General features: G+C 35.9%; 1 protein-coding gene across 1 annotated transcript in view; it reads right to left on the reverse strand.

The window, feature by feature from the left end:
* TENM4 (teneurin transmembrane protein 4) overlaps nt 1-27,324 on the reverse strand; it is a 1,208,276-nt gene that overhangs the window by 914,350 nt on the left and 266,602 nt on the right. Inside the window, exon 3 of the mRNA XM_066175594.1 lies at nt 14,082-14,155. The gene's annotated coding sequence lies outside the window, so the exon portion shown is untranslated. The remainder of the gene's footprint in view (nt 1-14,081; nt 14,156-27,324) is intronic.

The raw sequence follows: 27,324 nt of genomic DNA on the forward strand, positions 1-27,324 counted from the left end.
AGGTGGTTTTTCTCCACACATACTAAAATACTGGCATCTTTGCAGTCCCTTTTTTCCCACATAACTTGGAGTTTCTGAAAATGCATATGAGTGACTGAAAGTAAATTTTACAGTTTATTGAGCTCTGAAGGCTTTATTATATTTTCCTGAGTCAAGCCATTACTTTAGCCTTTATAGGAGTCCTCAAGATAGCTCTCATCGTAGTCGCACAAAGAGTTTGCTGGGTCTCTGATGGAAGTAGAATGAATTTTGCTCACATAATCTTCTTTCCTGGTTCTGTTACCAACCCATCATTAACCTTATTTGTCACTCCAATTAAAGAAACGGTCACAGGGAAATTATTAGATAAACCACTGTTCTGTTCAGTGTTGGAGGAAGTGAAAAGGCAGAATTTTGCAACTATGATTCCCAGACTCCATGAGGGGCAGGGAGGAACTTGCCCTCTTCTCTTTAGGTGTGACTAGCTGAGACTTTGTTTTTTTTAGGTTTTGGGAAAGACTGCGGAGCAGAGTGAATTAACAGTCTCTGTTTACTCTATCATTGATGTCCTAGAGCCAACCCAGGAAAAAAAAATTACAGAGACACGTCCACCTTGGGTGTGTGCTACTATTCACCAAAAAAGGAAAGCACCTTTCACAGCTGAAAAAACCCTGTATTGTTAAAAGACCATAGGTAGCTTAACTGATAGCACTAGATGATTAATTTTTTAGGTACAGTTACATGCCTGGAATTGAACTGCTACTGAATGAGCAAATTCAGGTCAGGAGAGCATGGTGTGAGAGAAGGGCTGTTTCAACAGACCCTTGTTTGCATATAGGACTTGCATTTACCTTGAGAACAGATGAAAGGAATAAGTTTTAAGCCTGCCAGGGGAAGAAAGAGCTTGTCAGCAAATGTACAAATAAAGGTGAGATGCATCCTGAAAGCAAGAGATAAGTGACCTTGTAACTCTTTGATTTTTTTCACTAACAAAAACCACTTTTCAATTATATTCAGAATAGAGATACTTATTCTCTTTAATATATCATTTTATCTGGAAAAAATGTATGTTGCACATGTATGATGATACTAAATTATCCTCTGTAAACTTGTTAACACACAGAGGAAAGGCAGATGGATCATTGGCCCAAATTTAATTGGCACAAGGGAAGCTTGCAAACTAAAATACAGTGAACACAAAACAATCAGGGGCATGGTGCTTGAAGGAAAAACCAGACACAACTCAGGACAGGAACAGGTTTTGCAAAACAGCCAAGGAGGCAGTGAGATGAACAGCAGCAGAAAATTCACTTTATAGTTCAGAGATCTTCCTCTCCAGCTCTCCAAGGATTTGAACTCCCAAGCTGGATCCCAAAATATTGCTCTCTTTGAGTATTGCACATATGAGAAATTCCTTCATTTTGCCCTTCTGCATATTTCTGTAGCTGCCCAGTTGTACAACTGCATTGGCTCTAGCTGTGCTCTCCACATCTTGATCATTTTCTCTAGATGACTTGTGGGAATAGGGGTCAATGAACCATCTAACAAAACCTGGCATATAATTTACATTGAATCCATTTAGCACCTTATTTTACTCAGGAACTAGCTTTTGAATGCATTTAGGAGCCTCTGTGAATTTTGTGTAAGTTTCCAGCTTATTTATATTTGGAAATAATAATTGTATTGACATTTTGGTTCCTCTTAAATGGACAAAAATGACAAAATCTTATCTGAGTTGGTGATTAAACTTCTGCTTAGTCATTTCATGGCACGATTTTCTTCCAAAATTCTAATGGCATTACACACTACTATTTAATACACGAGCTCATGCCACTAATACCTTGTTACACAAGTCTGATATGGGGTTTGCTGAGTTTATTATTAGACATCGTTCCTCTTTTACTGATAAACTGAAGCTTCACTATGATGTCAGGCTATAGTGCATGCCAAAACTCATTTAGTAAACAGGTGAGGTTCCTGTAGATATCTGTACTAGATCTAATCATGCCCAACACCTTTAATAGTTGAAAGAGAAAAACAGACGTTTGAAAACCATGAGTAGTATGGTCCTGAACAGTTGAGTTGACTGGAGACATAAGAGACCCTTTTATTGTTCATGACACTGATCCTAGCTCATATGCAGACATCCACATTGTCAATATCTATGGGTAACTGAACAATCCCACAGCTGCCCTTCAGCAGCCAAACTGTGGCCTGCAGAAATGACTTCACAGTATTTCCTAATTTTCCCAAACTATTAAATTAAGACATGATTTGTAGGGTCAAATCAAAGCACCAGTTGACTCCACATTCTTTTTTGTGGCTCGGACACTTTTATTGTCTCCTGTGTCTATTTGTTTTGTAGTTAAAGAGTTCCTAAAAGTATAAAGTTGTGGGTACTTCCACAGCTGAAATGTTTTAAGTGAACATAGTCAAGAAGATAGATGCTTTGGGCTTAAATGGAGAGTATGGATTTGTTTTTCTTATCTCTATTACAGAAAGTGCTATGAGTGGATTTTCCAGAATGGTGCTATAAAAACAAAAGTTGATTGATTAATTCAAAACCTTTATCTAGGAAATGTTTTCCAGGGATACTTACAGGAAATGAACAATGGTCTATGAAGAGAAGTAATTTACTATGTGCACACTGATGGACAAATTTACTGTGATCAGGTACATTTGGCTATGGCAGTGACAAATATTACAAAATGACCATTTTTACACTCACTCCTTGTTATGCTGAATCAGAAGATGGGATTTCAGAACTGCAAACAGTGATATTTCCTAATTAAAACTTTCAAAGGTGTATATAAGCATATAGGAAACATGTGAATGTATAGATACAAAAATACATTGAGAGTTTGACTTTGGATTGCAGCAACTTCACTAAAACTAGCCCTGAATTAATGAAAATCTGTGTCAGTTCACTATTTATCTTATACAGCAAGAGCAGTAACCACAGGGGAGATGATTTGGCCAAAGCTTAATGCAAGTTTGTCCTTTGCCTTCACAGGTCTTTGAATCAGGCTATACCTGTTTCTAAAACCACTGTGCATAAGAAAACAAGAGAAGAGTGTTAATGGGTTTGTATTATATACTTAAGAGGCAGGTTGGACATGAAATGCTAATAAAAGAAGAAACTTCATGGAATTTACCTGATGAGAAAAAAGTGATAAAGTGATAAAACATCCCTCCCTGAATTGTTCCTTTCCTGGTGTGGGTGAGTTAATCAGGTACTTGTTCCTCCATGAGCATTTTCTTCTCTTCCACCAGCCTATTTACTTCAGTTGTCAGATGTCGATGTATCCAGCATGTTTCTCATGAACCATTTTTACTACAACATATTTTTGTAATAAGAAGTAAACCGTTGGCTATTTTCCTGAATCATAGCTCCTAATGCTATGATTGTACACATGCTTCTAATGCAGAAATTTGTCCCTTTTGACCTTGCTGAGATACCGAAGAAGACAACTCCTGCATCACTTACATCACCCTCCCACCATCAAAAGCACAACCTGTTTCTGATGTTTTTGAGAAATAAATTGAACTTGATTTAATTTCACCCTGTGGTGACACTACAGCTTTGGAACCTCACCCTTCTAAAGGTTAAACATCATCTTTTAATTACCAGCTTAAATTTATTAATGATCAATTTATACTGAGATAGTTTTTGTGTCAGTTAGGAAGCCTGTTTTCCTTCCTAACATAAACATAGTTTTGATGTATTTAAAAGGCTATACTACCAGTTTGGTTACATGAATTCAAACTTATGTGTATACTGCAATGAACATAATTATTCCAAACGTTTGTAATACACTCAGGAATAATCATTGGCATTTCCAGTGAACAGTGAAATAAAAATATTTTTAGTCAGATCCCATGTGCTTGCCCTAGAAGAAAAAGATATATCTATTAAATTGAAACTCAAGGAGAAAGAAAAAAAAATAACACATGAATCCATTTATTCTCCCGTGTAGTTTTCTCCACAGGAAAACTCTTTCTGAGATTTATTGATATGGGTGAATAAAGGTTTAAGAACAAACATTTGCTTCTGTTATGACATTATTTCATGGTTAGTTAACACCATGATGGGCATTGAGAAAACAGCAGCATATACAGATATCTAAAAAATGTAATGAATGTGGTCCTATAACAAAAATACCTAATGCAGTTCTCATCCCCATCTTCATAAAATTACTAAATTACTGTTTTCACTGTTTTCTCATTTGCTTTTTTTTTTATTTTCTTGGTAGCACAGTAAATATATGGTTATAAAACTCACATATCAGGATTTTTTAATTTCCTTTTTGATGATAAAATATGAAAAGTTTAAATTGAATTTTCTCATAATGTGGAATAGGAAATTACTGATCCTTGTTGATGGTATTACTGTGTCTGCAATTCTTTGAATCACTGTCTGTTCCTGAGGTAAAACGTCCTAATCTGATTATTTAAAATTATGTCATTGATTAGGTGTGAGCAAATAGACTTATGAAATGAAAGGATGTACAACATGTCATGATTAGACTTTTCAGATGCTCCTGGCAGCATGGAGGTTTAAAACCTCTTACATCCAACACCCCTCCCACTGCCCCCCTTTAGCGACATAGTGTAGCTCTGCTGGAGTCCAGCTTAGGATGTTCTTAGCAGAGGGACCTTAAGCTACTTTTATAAAAAAGAAAATCCACGACAAAAGCACAAAACATGATTTTAAAATATCTACTGAGACTCTGGTTTGGATGATAATAATAATAAAGGTAGCATTGAGGTAAGACTTATTCTGAAAATGCTGCTCAACACATTAATCAGGATTGCTTCACTGTCGACTCCTCTCCTATGCCTGTGTTTCATTTGATGCAGCTTTAATCTCTGGGTTTGGCTAGAAACACTTAGTTGTTTTATGTACAGAATTTAGCAATTTTGTGGAATAATAGCAAGAAACATAAGGATGAATCTTTCTGATAACAGGACATTAGACTTCCCTTCTCCTTGTGCCTATAGATCTGAAAACCAAGGATTCTTGAAAACAATTTTTAACACATCAGTTTAAAAAAAGGGCAATGTTTCATATTAATAATAAAGCAATAAATATTCAAATCATGTTATTATCAGTTTTAAATCCTAAGATATAGACAGTATGCACTGGGACTTTGAAAAGCCAATGCTTCTTCACAATCCTTGTACATTTGTATTTCCTGTGCACTTTTGTTAGACTATTTGGCTCATGGATGGTGATAACTATTGAGGAGGAGAACACAGAAGCAGATTCAGAATGAAAAACTGGCTTTGTCATTCACCATCTTAGGAAGTCAGCAGACATTGGGAAGACCACCTCTGAAAGGTACACATCACTTTAAGCTAGTCAAGTTGCTCTCTCTACAGAACATGAAAAAGGAAATGGAATTTATCCATCTTAGGTATCTGATGTCTTAATATTTTATGGCCAAACTTTAAAATTAGAAATAAATAGACATATATTATATATATTTTCCAATTAAGCATTGTTTACAAATTTTATTGAAAGAATTCTCAATTTAAATTGGTGAGTGAATGATCCTATGTCAGCATTTTGTGTAAGATTTTTAATAGAAGTAAATGTAAGAGCAGAAAAATTGAACTTAACTAAGTCATGCGTGTTATTGCTATGCAAAGTAAAACCTAAATCTTCCAAGGTTAATTATTATAATTTGAAAAAAGACAAATTCAGACGTTGCAAAATTCAGATGTTTTTATATCTATGTGATTGAGTTATAATTTCAGTGTAATTGCGCAGTGGTCTTGCTTTGCAGTAGGTGGCTAAACTGGATTTGCACAGTTACTTATGAATGGGTTAATTATGAAAATTTTGACATTAAATTATTAAATGTTTGAAATTATTTTAAATTTTTTTGTGACAAAATTCCTTCAAACTATCAAATAGGGAGTGTATATTTTTTCAATTTCCTTCACTGAAGAATGTTTAATAACATTTGCATGTTATATGTAGACAGTATGCAAAATTTGTAGGGAGTTAAACACGAATCCTAGAAGGTTTTATGTTATACATAATGCATTATTTCTCATAACACAGAGCTCATTAAAAATACATATCACTTGGGCTGATAAAGCTGTAAGCAAAAGAGGGAAGACTGAAACCTTAAGGCAAAAATATGCTAATGGAATGTAATAAATACACAATAGGAATAATGCTCAAGTAATTTTAGAGAAGTAGTGGAAGTGACACAGTCATCCAGTCTCACGTGACCTCCCTTTACCCAGTTACAGGGAATGATGGACAGCTGCATCAGGAGGGGAAAACATCTCGTACTACAGAGGAAACAACCTCTTCTAAGCAATTTTTCTTGATAGATGTAATAGTTGTCACACAGAAAAGGGAAAAGAGAAAAGAGAAAAGAACTCTTTAGAGCATGTAGTCCCTTGAGCAAATAACAAAACCTACAAGGTGGCTTTAGAAGCTTGGTAAAATGTTGGAAGAACTCTGGAGAAATTTTATTTTAAGTTCATGTTTTATTCATGAACCTAGTTGTTCATTCAGTGTTTTGGGCTCAATTTTTTTTTCTTTTACTTCCTGTGGAGCAATAAAGATTATTCTCATCATAGTAAGGAAGACTTTGCCTTGGCTGTGGCAAATCCTAAAATGGTTGTCATTCCAAACTAGCTGACAAAGCAATTCAAAGCAGGGTGTTCAGAAGGTAATGACATTGTGCCTCTACCTTAGTGCACATGGTAATTAGAGAAATTATTTAATGCACAGACCTCTAAGGGCATGCGCTGGTTAGCCCCAAAGGTCTCTGCCAGTGCAGCAGGCAGCAAGCATGAGCCCCAGACTATGAACATCCGTAGCTGAACATGACCTGGATGTGTTCAGCACCAGCCAGGGGTAGAGGCAAGTTACCATGGAACAGCCCTCTGCAAAACTCATCAGCCTCCAGAGTCCAAAATGCACCCTGGGAATCACTGTTTGCTGTGCTCACTTCCCAGAACTGCCTGGAAGTCACTTGACAGAAAGTGATTTGTCCAAGGTGAGCAAATTCTTCCATCAAATATTGCTATTATATATATTATATAGGGAAAATGTATAAAAATATGATAAATTGACACATTTTGGGAAACAAAGAGTTTAAGTGTGATGTGTAATCTTAGTCAATTATAATTAATAAAACAATTATTTAACACTCCTTTTAACAAAAACTGAAGTGAAAATTCAGGGAAAGCTGTACAAGCAGGTGTTTGTACAGGAAATTCACAAATCAAATAATACAGCAAAAAAAATTCTGAAAACTATTTTTACTAGATGAATAAAGAATCCTATGAAGTTAAGCACCAGCTTACTCAGATGGATTATGTCATCTGTGTAAATCATTTATAATGGTTATTTAACTGAAACTCAGGTTTGCAAATAGTGGGATTTTTGTTTGTAAATGAAGTGCATCTCCAGCAGCAATGAACATCCAGTGTGGGCCAATGTACAGCACATCAGACAGGGATACACAGTAGGACAAATTCATAAAGCACTTTGAGCTAGGCATTTTGGCAAAGTGATGACATAATGAGGTTTTAACAGAAGTTCTCCAACAAAATGCAAAACAAAGAAATAAACTGAGGGAGAAAGCTCTCTGGAGACCCTATGAATTTTTAATTATTGCATCCAGGGTTTGCAGCTAAAATTTTCATAGAAATAAAGTTAAGAAACCGAATTATTTTAAAAGTTTAAGCCTGCTACCAAGACTAGCTTGTCCTTTTAGCTATCTTGAAGATCCCTTTGGCATGTCTTGCTTTTGAGTAATCAAGGCCCCCCCCAAAATACTACATCAGGACAATCTGTCAGAGTGGTGATACAGGCCCTCTTTGTCATTATGTAAGCACTTTACAGAATAAGAAATTTGAAAATCAAAAGTCCTGAAGAAGCTGCCCTTTGAAGAAAGCAAAAAGCAGAGATAAGACACTATTGCCCAACAATCTACATTTATGAACAGTGTTGTAGCTGATGTCTCCCTTTAACAGCAGTCATCACCTTCTCCTGTCACATCCCACAGACACAAGAAAATAGAGTTTAGAAACCAGATTTTCTATACAGCAGTAATAACATTAGGCACCTTTAAACATTTTTGCTTTCATAGCAGAAGATTCAGTGTTCTTTTATAACTTTTTACCAAAATTGAAATTCTATCAAACCGGGCTTCATTTGCCAAGCAGAAGAAGCAATATCCATTAAATATCTGTTCGACTACTATGCTGCTGGAATGCAGGCACAAGAATTGATATTATTTGCCCAACAACTACATAACAAAACCTCATCACAAAAATATCCAATTTCTTGTCAGAAAAATATGATATATGTAAATGCACAAGAAATAGCTGATTTTACACCCACACCTCAGGATCTGCGTTAAAATGCCTTATTTCATAAATTTTATAGACTTAAAAGAGTAGAAATGTGGCAAAAGATCTGTTTTCTTCAGATCTTTCTCTATTTTAAATTTGGTTGTGGGGGGCATACAAATAATTAATTTGGTTCCAGATATTGATCTGACACTGTAATTCTCCATATCTACTTAAGTGTACAAAATGATGTGTAAAGCTGTCATTAGAAATAAACAGGGTATGAACAAAGTCTATGAATAGAAAACACAGGAAAAGTTCCCTTGGAAAGTATATTAGGAAGGCATTTGAATTGCATATGCCACAGTGGAAAAAAATGAGAATACAGTACATCATGGTATAATAAAACCATATGTCTCATCTGCACACAATTTTATACAAAACCAAAGGGAGACAATGATTTTGTACGTGTGCTGTGGTTTGGTATACTAGCAGAGATGTATCTACTACAAAATATCAATTAGCATATCTTGGCGAGTTTTTATATATGTATGTGTATGTATGTATATATATATATACATATAAAAAAATATACATACACATTAGTTATTATGCCCCTACTGTATAATGAATGTAGAAAACTAGAAAGTACTAACTGGGTCACAAAGTCCAGTTCTAGATACTATCAGAAAACCATAACACAGAGATTTAGTAGCAAAAGAAATTATGATAGACCTATTATGGTGAGGCTGATAAACAAACCAGTCAACCCTAATTGTGATGTGTTAGTTGCTATGACATGATCTTTGGTTTTATCACACCACTCATAAACAATGTTGTTTTTCCAGGGCAATGTCTAGGTTTTGTTTTATTTTAAAAGTACTGCAGCTAAGTCATTGCCCTGTGATAAATGTAGTCATCATTGCTGATAATAGCCAACAAAATTAGATTTTAAAAAAAGACAAGTAAGCAAAAAAAGCCCCAAATAAACCCCCCCCCAAAAAAAAAAAAAACAAAAAAAAAACCCCTTCAGTCATAAAGCTTCAAACCCTTTATCCTATTTGGAAGCTGCCTGCCGTCTCCCCCACTGCATCTCACAAGTTCCTCCTTATTCACAAGAAACAGAGATTACCTAAACTACCCCATAATGTCCTGTTGGAAGGATTGCTGAACAAGGCGTTGGCTGATTTTCTGCCTCAATGTTTTTCCGAAATGACTGTCTGGCATAGAGTCAGGTATCTTAGCACTCTAAAGGCCTGAACTCTCAGTCTGGCCACTTCAGAAAGAGTCTGAGGAAGCCTAGTTTCCTGTTATACAATACCACAGAATCACAGAATTGTTTGAGCTGCAAGGCACCTTCTAGTTCAACCCTCATGCCACGGACAGGGATACCTTTCACCAGACCAGGTTGCTCCATGCACACAATGATTGGGTGAGGTCTGGCTTCTAGGCATGCAGAAAACTGTTCTCCAGTTCTGGTCATCTTCTAGGATGCCCTGATGCCTCTTTAACTGGCAAGAGACTCGTGATCAAGACAGGAAAAGAAAATCAGAACTTTCAGATCTATTGAGGAATGGAGTTGAATACAGACATTCTGCTCAAAAAGATTAGTTATATTTTTTTCTTAATTCTGACCAGAAATAAGTTTTTATAGAAAGAATACTGAGAGTACATCAATTTCAGTTAAAATGTCTGCTTTTGCCAAAACAACTTATTTTATTTATGCTTTGTTCATTACTCTATGCATTTTAATTCCAAGAAAATCATGTTCCCTCTTTTAATATCTACATAAATTGGAAGCCAAAATAAATATTTTTTTTCTAAGTTTCTGGGTTTCAGATAAAATATACTTTCTCACAGAAAACAGTTCCATCAACACTAAGTCATCACAATGTTATCAGTATCCACAGTCAGCACTGTGGCCCAAGGCTGGAAGGACCATGCTGACATACCTTGCCCATTCCCCTTTGGAAAGCAGTTGCTTAATTTCACAGTGTACAAGGACCACAAATGTTGCTGGCCCTAACATGGGGAGTGCATTCAGGGGGGACATCCAGCATCATCTAGCAAGTTCTTGTCTTGTTTTATAATTGAAATTTAACTTTGTATGTCAGAAAACACTGTGAAGACATGACTTTTGTTGTTACTGGAATCCAGATATCAAACAGGCTGTATTTCAGGGTGATGTAACTCAAGGAACTACAGGGCATTACATTAGGAGAAAGGTATCCTGGAATAATCTGTGCTTTCCATATTTTCCTTCCCTCCTCCATAATGTCCCATTTTGTCAGCAGCCATGTTCTTAGGAAGAACTATGAATAGATACCTCTGAAATGCAACATGGTTTGTTTTGTGATGGACCAGATGGTATTTCCTTATCCAGTGACAGATATATTTCAACAATACACTCCCAGAAGAGGACACTTCTGTTCCTCTGACAGTACCTGAATGAGGCAGTCTATCTATATCTTAAGTAAAATGTCCAGAGATTCTCCTGCAGCTACAGGTAAAATTATTTGCTTCTGTTCAATGAGAAAGCACATTTTTGGTATTGTTACTTTTTTTTTTTTTTCATATTTTTTGGTTTTGTTTTCTCAAGAAGGAAGATAATAGAGAGATCCATGTTCCTTTCATGGACAGGAGTTTATGACTTAATTTTCACCACTAAAGTTATGCATATTTTCCATCAAAAAGACCAGATGTTTAATGCTACAACTGGGCTTCATTTGATGATTCAACTTTAAAAAAAAATAAAAATCAGGCTATATGTCTACATGGATACTATATTCACTGACATCTGAGTGGGATTGATAGGATAAAGGCTGTGGTGCTCTGCCTTGCTTCTCTCTCTAACAAAACACAGAGAGTGCTGTCACTCACCATTATGGTTGGGATTCAGGTCTCTAAAAGCTTGGCAATAAAACATATTGAGGCTTGAATGCATTCCTTCCATTCATGGCTGAATACCTTTTAATCACCAGAAATTCTCTGAATAGCCTCTATTAGCATAAAATAAGGTTTCATTTAAAATCTGAAATTGCTTTTATTTTAGGAATCTTGTCTTATTTTAGTTCCATAGTTCTGATTCTGCTCCATGTTCAACAGCTATTTATTCTTAAAGAAGGTTTAAGTTAAATTCTGGCTTTAGGAAAATAATCGTCTGAAGTTTACATGATTCTGCTGCATGCTATTTCAGGTGGGCATGCGGGCACTATGCTCAGACTCTGGAGGTTACATGCATTTTACAAGAGATTGCTTTCTAACCACACCTTGAAAGTAGCATCTTAGAAATCTCTGATGTTTCACTAGCTCACACAGCTAAAAAATGAGGGGATTGTTTTTGCAAAAACACAATTGTTCTAATTTTTATCCTACAATTAAAATCACATGTTGTTCCATCCTCATGCTTTTCAGAATTTTTCACTGTAGGACCTGCTTAATGTCAGTTTGCAAACTCTATGGCCCTTTTCTCCTTTTCTTAATAGAAATTTGCCACTCAAACTTCTGCCAACAGAAACAGTCCGAAGTTACTTTTATGCTACTTAAAAGAAATAAAATGATATATTTTAGAAGTAATTGATATAAATTTATGTTTAATTTTAGTAATAGAAGTTGTAAAGGCTGATAGGTGTAATCTGGTGTCAAGGTTATATAAAGAACTTAAAATTAAGTCAGAATGATACTTTGATCTATTTACATTTAAACTCACATTTCCAGCTTCACACATTACATGTAAATTACCAGATATCACAAGGCTGCTAAGAACTGATAATTCAGAGCTGTGGATCTAGTTCAGCAAGAAATGATAGTTTGTTTTCTTTCACAGGACTATAGAAACATAATCTGAAATGCAGACATATGCTTTGAAGTAGAGTAAGGGCAAAAGATTCTCAGCATCTGCTAACAACTGTTCCGAGGCTTAGGTTAGAACTTGGATATAATCAGTCAATTTGCATCAATCAAGTTAACTTACACGTCAAGACATAATGAAATGTGACCAACAAAATTAAATACATGAATATAATATATCAGCAAAATGCATTCTTGACGACAGTGGGTAAAGGAATTGCAGAACTCAGAAAATACTTCTGATTTTTTTGAGTATTTTTAGGATAAAATGTGGTCTTTGCTGAATGGTTTTGGTTCTCACAGAAATTTCGAAGGGCATGATTAGGGCATTTCTAGTGAGATTTCTTCTACTGAGCATTTAATTTACAATAAATAAAAAAGAAACTGATAATTTGCAACTTTCTGTAAAGAATGGGTTCAACCCTCATTTTAATACCAATTGCAACCCATAGACTACATAGAGGGTATATGGTGTTGCCCGTATATGAACATATTTGCACGTATGTAACCTTAGGTATTTTCCTTATAGATTATAATTGAATAATGATGACAGACTTCTTAACCAAACTATCACAAAAGCATCATTGCTTTATCTGGCAGCCAAACCATTAATGAAGTTGTGACTGGACATTAATATAACAATGTTAACCATGCCAAGACAGTGCAGAAAAGGTGATCTCAGACAACAGCAGCCAGCAAAACTCATCTCCTATTAATTCAGCTGTAAAATATAAAGTCTATAAAATTTTCTTGAAAACAGACAAGTTTTCAGATGTCACAGAAATAATCTGTCAAGAATTAGTCACAACTAACATACCTCCATATCTGTATTTAATTCAGTAAACACAGCTGATTTTTTTTTTTTTATTTTGTGTATGTGCAATCCTTAAAAATTTTTTTAGGACGTGAACAATGTTTCAATTATTTAATTGCTTAAAAAACACTTTTTCTGATTAGTAAATAAATGAGTGATTTAAAGAAAACAGCATTCCTACATCCCTTTTCTCCAACCAGTGCACTGAGAGTTAGAGATGTGATGAGCTATACAGAAAACTGAGCAGGCTGCCAGAGAAACTCCATGCTGTACCTGCTGGTGGTAATCCCACCACACAGAGCATAAGAGGTTGGTAAATCCTTCTGTTTCCGAGAACTGGCCTGGCATCATTCCTGTGTTTATCTTTGATTTAATCATTTGATTTGATTCATGATGCTGCTTAGAGCAAGGGTTTGAAAAAGCTCTTACAAGAGATAGCCAGATCAGCTCCCACTGGCTTGTGTTGGTGTTTGTGTACTCCACTCCTTTAAAATGCTACATGCTTCATGTTTGTTAATCCATGCCTCTAGAAAGAAGTGTGTAATTCAGTCTAAATACATCAACATTGCCTATTCAAATCCAAGCTATAGTAGAAAATGAACCTCAGTGGAAAATGATGCATCCTAGAGAGCAATTCTTAAATTAGTTTTTTAGGGGTGGAGGGATCAAAACTTGCAAATCTCATAAGTCTTCTTTTCTTCAAGTGGGAGTGAAGGGTCCTAGTTTATAAAGCTGTTTTTCAAATTTTATGCTAACTATAGTGTTCCAAAACCAGATTTAGATCCTCAGGCCTTAAAATTCCTGCAGGGTGAATTACTTTACAAAAAGAATTGTTTTCTTTAGAAAGGCAATCTATTCCTGCAGGCTGGTAGAATTTGAATCTGTGATGGGATCTCTAACAGCAAACCCAAAAAGCCCACAGGTACTGGCTTAGCTAAATTAGCTCCTGTAACAACTTAGTCTTTATGTCATTAAAAATGCAACAAAGTAACTTGAGTTTCTAAAAGAAATAAAAATATAGATGAGGCACGGAAAGAGAATTACAGACATGATTTCTCAAGCCATGGGAGACTGCAAGACTGTGAAATTGTAGAAAATCTGAAGTTATTTCTCTTACCTTAATTACTGATTTTCACCAATGTCCCAGAAACGGAGAACATCTTATTTTCCAAGCAAGGAAATATGTCCATCCTACCAAAAAAAAAGAAAAAAAAAAAAGGAAAAAAAAAAAAAAATAAAAACTGAAATTTCAGAAAGACTTTCAGTTTCAGAAAGTTTGTTTCTCTTGTACAATTATGGAATTAAAAAGTAATAATGAACTTCTATTTAGTGCCAGAGGAAAGGAAGTTTAATTGCATTTGCTATGAGGAGACCATAGTATTGTGAAACATTTAATGAATGTGAAACTAAGGCAACACAACAGAACTGAAGAGACTTCTTGTGTCACTGATTCAAAGAGCTTTTAGGAAGTCACCATCTTTTTATGTCATGGGTTTATACAGGAGATTTTCTGAGCTGTTTTCCACAGGATGCACTTTTTTATTTCAATCACAGCATATTGCACTACAGAACAAATTTTAAATTTGTCTGCAGTAGGGTCACCAAACCTCCATTCCTGGACCTAAACATAGGATTACTGATATATACACCCAGTGGGAAAAAACTGGTCCAGGTATACCTAATAGTATCAAAATATCTATCTTATATTACAATTGTTCACCTTTATTATCCATCCTGTATCCCACTAGGCCATCAGAGACACTCCATCCACTTAAGCTTGTAATACTTAACATTCAAGATACACACACACATTTATGTTTACAAGTATATGTATATATAAATATATATATTACAAATATACTTTTAAGACGGTAGTACACAATGGTAATAAAAAGCCAAAAGATTTAACTTCTAGTCTGGACCCTTCTGATATCATTTCATCTTCACAAACTTTTAAACACCATAGGAAGAAAGATTGGATACAGAAGCAGAACAGATTCATAGAATCATAGAAACAAAACCTTCTAGGTTGCAAAAGATATTTAAGATTATCAAGTCCAACTGACAACCCAGCACTGCCAAGCTTACTGATAACTCGTGTCCCCACGTGCTACCTCAACACTTCTTTTAAACACCTTTGAGAATGGAGACTCCATTGCTTCCCTGGCCAGCCTGTTCCAATGCCTGACAACCTTTTCCAGAGGAATTTTTTTTCTTAACATTTAATCTAAATCTCCCCTTACAGAACTAGAGGCCATTTGCTCTTCTCTTCTTCCCAAATTCTGGTTAACTGCATTGAACACACTGATAATTTTTTTCCTTTGTTGAGTGGAAAAGTGTTTCCTGTTTTCCCTGAAATTGTCCAAACAGTAACAGGTGCTTTAGTTTTGGCTATCTGGGTAGTCAAAATTATAAGCACACTTAGTTCCCAAGAAGTTCTAGAAATGATATGAGGTGATCAGAAAACCAGACTTTGCTGTCATTTGAGGTTGAAATTGGGGGATTTTGGTGCTTCTGACTCTGAACCTAAATCCCATGTGGGTATTGGCCTCAAATCTAACCATCCCAGTGCCAGAGTCTCAGAATCATGGAGTAAGTGAGGTAGGAAAAGACCTCTAAGTTCATCAACCTAGAACCACCACCATGTTCACCGCTAAACCATATATGTCTTCAAGTGCCCTATCCACTTATTTTTTAACAGTTCCAGAGATGGTGATTCAACCATTTTACCACTTATCTGAAAGTGACCAAGCCCTTTCAGTAGTTTAAGCTCTGTCATCACTGACATAGTAACTCTAGTCACAAAAAAAATTCACAGGTAAAGGAGACTTCTGCAAGTAGTTGGCTCCAGCTTTTTTCAGTTTCTGTTTCCCAGCTGTTATGCTTTAAGCACCAGGATATTGACACCCAGCAGGGAAAGTAAAAAAAAAAAAACAAACCACAACCCAAAAAAACCAAAACCAAAAACAAAACAAACCACCAAAAACTCCAGGCAAACTGCCCGGAAAAAAAAAAAAAACAAACAAAAAAAAACAAAACAAACAAACCAAAAACAGTGGCTGCTATTTACAGGGACAATATTTATCACTGAAGTTTTGTGGACTGTCCTTCACACTTAGAGTGGCAAGCCTACGTGCTGCCTTTGCCTTTGATAGCTAAGGTGATGAATGTAAAATGATGAAACAGAAAGAAAATTTGTCTAGAAAAAGTTTTCATCTACAGAAAAATTTTAATTTTTTCCTTCTTGTAATTTGCATATTTATCTGATCAAAATTTTACTTATATAAATCATGACTATGGCAAGTGTTTGCTTCTCCCTCAGATTAATAGTGTGGAAATAAGGAAAATGTATTTTTGGTCTTGGCCTTTCACAAATCATAGACAAGAACAAGGAGAGAGTACACACTTATCAATGTGATAGAGTTATAATGATTTAATGAGTTTCAACTTATCAGTTAAGTTCTATGAATTATTGTTTTCATGATTTTCAGCTCTCCCTGCCTTCCAGGTTAATCTAGAACTTTAAATCAAAGAGAAGATGTATTAACTTAAATAATCTGACTTTGAATTCAGGATGGCTACGAGGAGACATCCTGGCAGTTAGCTGAGCATGGCTATATGAAAGGTGTATTATTTTTAGCCAGTGTAACTGAAGTCTTTACCTGAAGGAAGAGGTTGGCATTTTTTTCATCATGGATTTCAGTGAAAGTACTCTACCTTGCACTAATGTGAATGAAAGAATTGGATGATAATGACTTCTGAAATCTAGGAGGATTTCCCTCCTTGTTCTCTTCCATTCTATTTTCTTTCTAATTTCTGCTACACTGGTGGTGCTTTTCTCTTTTGATTTGCTCTTAAAAGTTGACCTTAGTTACTTCTCACACTGCAGGGACTACATGGCTGTGCACCAGTTTAATGTTAACAAGTAAAAAGTTCTAAAGTCTAACAATAATTAAATGGGCACTTGCAATTGATGAGCACTTGGGGGAAAATGTTGTTCTTTAACTCAGAGGAAAAGCAAATTCTTGACTTGGGTTTCAAGAAAGGAAAGATGAGAAATAAAATGAGAAAAAAAATCTGTCAGAGCAGCTGTGAAACTAACAAACAAGCAAACAAATAAAAAGAATACTTTTGAACATTCCTGCTTAAACTTCTTGTTTTACCTGCAACAGTGGTGTTCTTCCTGGATCAACATAGTCCTTGCAAGACACTGCATTCACACAGTTTATCAGAGTTAAAGGAGAGATAAAGCATTAATTCTATCTATGTACCTCTCTATGTAATCTATCTATTTAATTTATCATCTAGCTAGCTAGCTAGCTAGCTACCTATCTATCTATCTATGCATTCCAGAAAAACCCTGTCCTCCCAGGGGGAAAAAATGGCTATTTGCAGTCCTGAATTGAATTATACAGGAAAGTGTCAAACACCTATATCCTGCTTCTGATCTCCTTCTAGACACTTTTGATCCCAAGTTTTCCTGCTGAGGCTTTTTGTTTTGTGGTGAGAAGCAGTTACCAGGGAAATCACAGTGAGACTGGACTAACCAAACTGGACATTGGTCATTCCTTGCCTTTCCCCCCAGTAAAATTGTAGGGCATAAATAAGTGACATTGCTGATATGTCTTTGACTTCAATTGTACAAAGGGGAAATGTAAGAGTCTACCTTATACTGAATTTTACAAATAATAAATCAAAGGGTGTTTGATTAAGGGACTATCAGAGGGAGATCACTCAATATAGACTGCAATACCTGCCCAATCTCATGAGCCCTGTAACATATGTTCATGAGAACAAAGAAAGAAACAAATGCATAAGGTTTCATGCTGTATGATTGAAGTTTTCATTTGAAGATCCCTTTCCATGACTTTCTGATTCCACTTTTTCACAATTGAATCCTGTAATTAATTTACAAAGTGTACCTGGCATGAGTTCTTGGTCCAAAACAGAAGCTCCAACTTGGCAGAGAAGCCAGTAAATACTTGCCCCATATTTCTCACCATGGCTGCAACCCCAGCTGATAAACTTCCTTGACTTTGTGACATATCTTAACATGTCAACAGGAGTGTAATCTTATCTTCTTATCACAGAATCATAGAACTGCTTGAGTTGCAAGGGACATAATAAATAATACCTAGTTCCAATCCTCTGCCAAGGGCAGGGATGTGCTCCACTAGACCAGGCTGCTCAAATCCAACCTGGATTGCTCCAGGCTGCTCCCATCCAACCTGACCTTGAACATAGAATCATTAAGGTTGGCAGAGATCTTCAAGATCATCTAGTCCAACTGCCAACCCAGCAGCACTATAATCACCCCTTGCCCACATCCCCAAGTGCCACATCCAAACACCTCTTGAACACTTCCAGAGTCAGTGACCCCACCACTGCGGCCCGAAATTTAATCCAATGCCTAATCACTCTTTCAGTTAATTTTTGTCCTAATATCTAACCTGAAACACCCCTGGTGCAACTTAAGGCCATTTCCTCTCCTCTTTTCACTTAAAACACGGCAGAAGACATGAACCCCACATCACTTCATCCTCCTTTCAGGCAGTTTTAGAGAGCAATGAGGTCCTCCAGAGCCTCCTCTTCCCCAGACTATAAAACTCCAGCTCCCTAAGCTGCTCCTCAAAAGACATATTTTCTAGATCCTTCACCACATGTGTTGTCCGTCTCTGGACACACTCCAGCACCTCAATGTCATTTTAGAAGTAAGGGGCTCAAAACTTAACCAGTACTTGAGTAACAGCCTCACAATACCAAGTATAGCAAGACATAATAATTTCCATGGTCACACTGCCTGTACTTTTTTCATCGTGATATTGGATAAATTGAAGATATTAACCCCAGGCAGCCACAGTGCTTCTAAGAAGTACATTTTCCTGGTCTGCTCCTAGTTTTATTTCCTAATTCTCTTTGGAAATCTGAATGGATCATACATATCCAGGGAGCACCTTTTTCTTACTTAACTGTAAAATCAGAGCACATCTAGTTTTCTGTTATCTCTCATATGATGTTTTAGATTGATAGATTATGAAATAAAATTAAAATTCACCACTCTAAAACATCCAATGTGATTTTGCTCATAACACATGTTTTAAAAGATCATAATTTTTATCTCATTGTTGTTTAAATTAATCTGTTTACTAAACTTGATTCTGCAATTTATTTTTCTTCATTGTTAGACCAACAAATTTGCTATTGCACTGGAGTTCTCCAATATTTTATACTTTTGCTGCTACAGTTTAGTCACAATCATTGTGGATAAACTCCATCATAGATGCTTCTATAGGCATCTCTGTGGTGAAGCTGAAAATCTAGGTCAATTTTGAACCTAGAGTGAATCAAATTTCTTTCTGATTACTTTGGAAAGTGTAATAGGGTAAACTCTGATGAACTCCTAAACTTTGGTAAGCACTACTAACCCATAGCATGACATTATACATTTCTATGTGCAGCAACCACTAAAAAAAGCTCATCCAGATGATACTTCATTACAGCTGGGGTTTATCAACTGTGGTAACCACATGGCACTCTCATTTACTTCTGTGTACCTCCAAATTCTCTCATCTCCATGACAATGTGACCAAGCAGAAATACGAGAGAGAATTTAGCCTCATGAGCCTATCTCATGGGGGAATTACATAGGTAAATGAATATCATTGAAAAAATGGATTAAAAGAATCCTAAGTAAGGTATTTGAAATCCCCTGCTCTCCTGGGCAGTTTCAGCAGCTTCAAATTTTTAAGCTTTTAACCTAAATATCTTTGCAAAAATAACATTCCTCTGAGTCCACTGCATTTCTGGACATGAAAGGCCTATCTAACGTTCATAGTGCTTTATGGAGTATGTTTGGGATTTCAATAATTTCACTTCTATTTCTCTATCTTGCCAAGCAGCTTGGTGGGTTGGACTGACTAGTTGTGTTCTTACACTGTAACCTTTTAATCCTCCATCATCCTACAGGAGCAAACAGATGCATATGAAACCTTTGGCATGGCTCAGAATGAAGTCAGGTCATGCAATCAGAATTACTGATATATGTGATGCTGTCTAACTTCTAGTATATTTTTGGTCACGTAGGATAGTTTTCTCCTATTTCTACCCTCACTGATGGTGCAATTTTAGGTAAGGAGTGCAAGATCACAGTATTTCCTTCTTGGAATGTATAAGGCAATCTCCATGCTATCCTTCATTCTGTTCTTTGAGGTCTTCTGATGAAAGCTGCTAAAATAAGTAACATGTATTATTCATATATTAATTTGCTCTGGCATATTGGTTTCAGGAAACTTCATTTAAGTGCACTAGGAAATCAACATCAAAGAAAGACAGTTACACACAGTGAATGCACTAAGCAATGTAGCAGGCCAGACTTGACACAGCTCTGAAAAGAAAATAAAAAGCATAGAAATGCTGTAATGATGATGATCATTACAGCATTTTCTTCCTGATGATGATCAGGAAGAAAAAAAGAAGAATGGAAGAAAAAAGAAAACAACAGCAAAAGAAGGCCCTCTAATAACTTTTCTATATTTTTTGGGACAATCTTGTCCAGCTTCGTAGTGAATTAAACATTATTGATAGAATTTTGTAGAGTAGTCCAAAATATGGATAGAGACCATAAAGTAAAGGAAGTGGTTGTCCTGGAAAAAAATATGTGATCCCTGGGTTCCTTGGCTTTCAACCTGAATTTTTTCAGGGGAACTTATCAAAGAATTTGAGATGCTGCTGTTCTCTATCAGTCTTCAGAATATCTTGAACAGGATATTCAAAAACTAATCACTCCAAAGTTCCACATCACTTCTGAGGTTGTGGAACAAACTATCAGCAGCCAAATTTCTTAAAAACTTGTCCCTATTCATTCTCCAGTGTTTTTCCTTAGAACTATTTTTTTTTTTTGAGAACTTTATATACATACATATATGTAGGCATGGTACTGTTTTTGGAGTTATCCTCATTTTTCTCCACCCCTGTGGAAAACTGTTTTCATATAAGCTTATAAAATGAAACACTCTGAATTCTGGGGGTAAAAGTAGAATTTCTCCATGTAGCACCAAGATATTCCCAAAAACTTTATGCCGTAATTATTTATAATGAACTTGAAACTTAAACTCTCGATTCCATAAACAAAGGTAGTATATGTGCACTGAGGGAAGACAATTCATGGTAATTTTGTCAGCAAAATTGTTACAGTAAAGGCCTAAGCAACACTTCATCTATCTGTCACTTGTCTTGAAAGGGCAGATTACTTTTTCCTCAATCTTGGCACATCCAATTAAAGTAGGCTTACAAGGCAGGCAGGTGTAAAGTGCAAGCCAGCACTTGCTCACATTAGCAATTATCAATGGAAAAAATACATAAGTGCTGAGGCTTGGCACAACAGTTACCCTGGCAACTGTTCGTGCTCAGAACCTCAGCAGAGACTAACATGACAGTTTGACATCTTTCCCCATAAAAAAAAAAAAAAAAGAGATGATTGCATTCTCTATTTCTCTCTCTGCTTTTTCCCTTTGCCTCTTTTCGTGCTGTTTTTCCAAAGCTCTTGGCAGTGACCCTGTCTTGTTTAACACCAGTTGAACACCTCCCAGAGGGAGCTCCCCGATATCTCTGCCAATTTTTATAACATCCTCTGTGAGCACCAAGTGTTAAAGTTTACCTGGCCAAGCCTGATGTCCAGGAAGGAAGGACGGTGTGGTAGAAAAGCTGTACTGGTGTTATTAATGCAAGAGTGTCAGAAACTTGTTGGCCAAGAAAAATTCACTCAATGTTGGGGAAAAAAAAAAAAAAAAAAAAAGGATGAGAGGAAAGGCCCTCAAGCTGCACCAGAGGAGGTTTAGATTAGATATATGAAAAATTTCTTCAGGGAAAAATTTGTGAGGTTTTTGAAGAGCCTTCTCAGGGAGGTTGTGTTGTCCACTATCCCTGCAAGGGTTCAAAAAACATGTTGATGCTTTGGGATATGTCTTGGTGTTGAACTTGATCATGGTGCTAGCTTGATGGTCAGATTTGATGATCACAAAAGTTTTTCCAACCTTAACAATTTATGATTCTAGGAATGTCATGATTTTTTTTTGTCCCCATATTCTGGAATACCCATGCACACCATTCATCTATAGCAACTTGCCTTAAGATTCTGGCCTTTCTGACTTATTCATCAACCTTGCAAGTAGTTCCACTTTTAAAGATCCTACCTTCTTAAAATATGAGAAAAAGTCAATCAGAAGCAGACTACATGCCTTTTGCATCCCCCCCCCTCCTTAATTCCACTAAGGAACTCAGCCCAAGCAAGCTCTGCATAAAGTACAGTGTCAGATCATTCCCAATTGCTCAGCCATTGAGGTCAGAAAACCTTCAAGACTCAGCATTCTTCTGGATTAGGCTTTGTTTTGTGGGACGCTTGTGGACTAAGTTATGTGAACTTATTGACTGTTAGCTGCCAGGTCTTCTTTTTCTATTTAACATTTTTACGTTAAATGAAATTAAAAAATGGAACGAGTACAGAAAATTTTTGCTAATTAATGACTGTTTCAGTTAAAGCTTACCTGATTCCTTTTGCTACAATTTACAAGCTATTTCTGGGTTTTGTTTTGTTTTAGTTTTTGGGGGTTTTTTGGGGTTTTCTTATGTTCCATTTTTAGGAAGTCTTTTAACATCCATTATTTTCCTTCAGTCCTATTTTGTCTTTATTTTGTTCACATCTTTCAACGTTAAAAAGTTAAATATTAAATATCTGCATCTCGTTTGATTTTATTTTCAGTGATTTATTTTGTTCCCTCTTTTTCCTTTGATGTGTGTCATTCATGTCTTTCAGCTCATCATGTTCTTACTTATTGTCATCTCTAAATGGAGAACAGTGGAAGAAGGATTGAGAAGAACTTTCCTTTTTTTTTTAGGGTGAAGATAAAAGAAAAAACATTTGGGCAGGCTGGTAATACAGTAACAGGTTTCATAGTGAAAGTTGATAGTCTGGTCTTTACTCTTAAATCCTAGGCAAACAGAACACATACGCTGAAAGATATGCAGAAAATCAAAGTAAACATCTCACACTGTTTACAAGAAAATTCTGCATTTGCTTATTATTGCACATACTGTAGCCCTAGGCCTCACAGATTTCAAAAGAGTAGGTTTTGGCTGTGGAATAATAACATTGACCTGAAAATTCAGGATGTGGAGCCAAATCTTACTGCCTGCGTTCCTGTGATCTTTTCCCATGGGCAAATAGAATCTGTAGCGTAATCTTAATTCTTTCAGCAGGATGAAGGCATAATAAATAAAAGTAATAAACCTTTTAAAACATTAAACAATCTTTCATGGCTATTCAATTTGACAATTTTGACCAGCATTAAATTTACTAGAATGTTTCTAATCATGAACAAGAAACAAAGTCATACTTCCTCTGATACAGTTGCATTGATTCAAAGACTGAACTAATAAACACTATCACTACATTCATATTCTGAGACTAACAGAAACTTGCTCCTTTCCCTGCTATTTTGTGGGCTGCATTGCAATCTCTTCTGCAACAGCATAATTTAATTTAAAAATCATGATGCTATAAGTACTTGAGAAGCACTTAAAGCCATTCAGTCAGAGAAAGGTCATGTTAACATAAATATTGAAAAGAATGATAATTAGGCAAGAAAAACAGCAAAACACATTAAAGAGAAATGAGGCAATTTTTAAATGTTAACATCTCAATTCAGAAATGTTTACATTACATGTAATGGTTCCATTTTCAATGAGCATTCTACTAAAAAAAATACTGCTGAGCAAAATTATGAGAAAGAATTACAACCACAAATGACATTGTATCCATTTTATCATCTTGAGAGAAAATGAATTGTCTGAATCTTGTTAAACACAACAGAATTCAAATCGTCCAAACATGACTCACAGCAGAATGAAACAAAGTTCTCTCTTACTAAGAGAAAAGCAGTCATTTTCTTTATGATAGTTCGTGATTTAAAATCCTGAATATTTGAAGAAGTTGCAAAATATTTCTTCTTATGAATTATCCAGTACATATTGAGCTAAGCACAGGTGAGAATGCCTCAGCAATTCTGGAAATCTCATACCCTGAAATATATTGTGGTTGCTCCTCAGAGTATTGTTTTCCACATAACCCTACCTTGAGATCAAGAAACTCAGATTAAATGACATGTTTAGAACTCCCAAACAGGCTAAGCTAAAATTATTGTTTCAAGGAAATTTTAACTTGTAGTATGTGCTTTTCAAGTTTAGTTTTGAGGCATGGTTTATCTTAAAACATTACAAGAAAACTTAAGTCTTTCATCAAAAGCTTCCTGGTAATAAATACATTGAGTCAGTTTTTATTTTCACTTGTAGCTGTTACCATTTTAATATGATAATTGTAGAAGAAACATAGGAGTAAAAAAGTTAAAATTTCCTCCCAGAAAACTGTGAACCAGTGTCCATTCTGGTTTGTTATCTACATAGATGCCACAACCAGAGTTAGAATGTCATGATATTGCTACTGGAGCATGATACAGCTCCCAAAGCAAGGTCATTGCAATACAGATAACATGGATGAAAAAATAAATGGCTAGGTAGAGACACAGAGCACTAAAGACATGTGCTTATAATTTAACTTTGGGTGCTTTTTTTATATTCTCATTGCATTTGCCACAGTATAAACCCTTGCAGTTTAACCTGCACAATTATCAGGTCAAGGAAATATTTCTGGGTTTATTTATTTTTTAGTCAAATGGGAGGGAGGAATGGTGAAACAGAAGTTAGATATTAGGAAGAAGGGTTTAAGACATTGTGAAAAGGAACAAATTTAACTAAGAATTTCTTCTTTAATTGCTACCTCCTACACCCTTCTTTAAAATGCAAATAAATCTACTTAAGTGAATTTTCTTTAAAAGGGCTATCACGTGAGATCAATCTTATTTGAAGAGACCTGAGAGAGATTAGAGCTATAATACCTGTAGATAAAATATCATGACAAAAATGTGTTCTTGTGGTTTTCATTCTCAGAGGTGAGGTTGTTTTCCCTTCATGCAGCACATTTGCCAATGATATAAGTGTCAGCAGTAGCTGGTGCGGCATCACAACGGTGGCATGAGGAAGTTACCTTAGCATTGTTGTAAACACCAAGATTCTGATTCTAGCAAGAAAAATTATGGGCACCATAAAGTTCAGCTGCCCATTACACTTTTAATACTTTTGCCTCTAGGCTGTTGCCTGTGAATTTTATATATTTAAAAATTAGGATATACAGTAGGTGCACAAATGTGCAACAGTCTTATGAAGCAGCAACAGCAGAAGCAGCAGAAGCCATAGCAGAATTGTGGCTATATTTTTCTTCTCCTTGGTACAAATATAACTTCTTACCCAGCATTACTCATTGGGACTACTATGTTGGGCTATTTTCAAGATACCTGAAGGCAGAACTGCTGTGATTTCTGTAAATACACTCTTTACAAAATAAAAACTGACTTTTGGTCTAGACCAGAAGTCTCATTATGAAGCATCTACCTACAGAAAGTTTAGCAAAAATATATTTCTACAGAAGAAATTTCATCCTAAATTTTTCAGCTTTACCGGTATTTTAAAACAGTTTGGAAAGTGTGTCCATGAGAAAACTGGGAAAAGTAAAGATTAATAGAAAATAATGTTAAAAAAAGTGAGTGTCTATGCATTCTTCTTTGATTTTTTGATTTGATGTAGAGAGTGCAAAAAGCCTTTCCTGGCCCTCATTTGGGCTTTTTTGTAAAAGCCTCTGGGGAAGATGCTGCAGACTCCTAAGCAACTTAGTCTGGTGTTTTGCTTTCCTTTTACAAATTTCTCCCAGCAGTTTCACCCAGAACTCTCTGATGCAGTTGAAGCTTTTGCTTCTAACTATATTTAATGAGAACAAAGAGAATGTTTTACCCTTTTTCTCTTTGAAGGTCTTTTCTGCATATTTGGAGATGATTATCCTGTTTTCCTTCAGTCTTTTGGTCTCTAGACTAAACAGTCTCAGCTCTTTTAGGGATTATTCTGATTTCATAATGTCTGGTTGCCATTTTTGGAATTTGAACAAACTCAACATATGTATGGTGATACTAGGTTGACCAAACAGAGTCTTTAATATGTAAATATGTTTTACACAGTAATATTTCTTGATTCTAGCGGAGGAAATTCCTGTTGGCTAATACTTATAAAAATAACAAGGAACATATTGAGGGAACTAACAGGAGTAGCACTGGCCAGTGGTTTATCATATCAAGCTAGTGAGTCATAACTATATTTTTTACTTAGCAGAGGTCAGCCCTTGGACAATATCAGTGCTTAGCTCAAAATTATTTGATGACGAATACACACATGATTTTCCAAAAGAAAAAAAAAAAAAAAAAAAAAAAAAAAAACTAGTCCACATTTTATTTCTGTTTGGTCTTGTGTTTCTGATGTAACAACCATTATGAAAACTCCTGAGGAGATTTTGCAAGTGGTGTCTAACTCCCTCCCAAGAGCTGGGCTGGAATGATGACAAGGACCCTAAAAACCTTAGCTTTTATGCTTATTTTAAAATCAGGATTTGGAGGCTGCACAAGCCATTTGATATGGGGAAGCAGCCTTTTTCCAGAGGGATTGACTACGCACGCAACAACTTAAATCTGTGGAAATGAATCAACTGAGTCAGCTGCCGATGACTGCAAAAATGGCCTGGATGCCATTTACAGTTACCTTTTTAAAGGGGAGCTTGAAATTAGGAGAATTATAGCAAAACTGTCATTGAGAAGAGATGGACTGCCTGGAATTCGCAATGCAAACCTATTACCCCTTATGCAGAAGGAAGATAAGTGAGAGAAAAAAATTAACAGCCATAAGAGTTCTCTCTGAGCTGCAGTTTCATCTTATTTATTGTTGCCATTTATTTATATATATATGTATTTAAAAGCTTAAGTGATTTGTTAGCTATGCATCAAGCTAACCCCTATAAATGCATGTTTTATTACAGCTGCTACAGCTTTTAATACTGTTTATTATTATTCTCTTAGTGCCTAGAAACTAGAGCTATGCTTCAAAGCCTCATTGTACAAGCCTCTGTTTGAGCAAGAGACACAACAACAGATGCCACCTCAGAGGGCTCACAACACAGGATTTTGAAAGCATGGAGCATAGGAGCAGATAGGCATCAGGAGGAATGGGTGGGGTGGCAAGATGATGTAAATGTCAGCATGTTTACTTGAAGAAGCAAGCTTTGCAGCAGAGATAGGTGTGTTGTTGCAGAACAGAGGGAGAGGTCTTTATCTTCCGCTGCTTATTTGTGCTTTTTGTCACTTTGTAGCTTCATCTGAAATCCTATCCTCTGCCCGGCTCTTCCTGCGCTCCTCAATACCGCCATATAGAGC

The sequence above is a fragment of the Chamaea fasciata genome, unplaced genomic scaffold, assembly GCF_029207755.1.
Source record: "Chamaea fasciata isolate MVZ Bird 193981 ecotype frontalis unplaced genomic scaffold, bChaFas1.0.hap1 SCAF_2, whole genome shotgun sequence".
In the NCBI taxonomy this organism is placed as follows: Eukaryota; Metazoa; Chordata; class Aves; order Passeriformes; family Sylviidae; genus Chamaea; species Chamaea fasciata.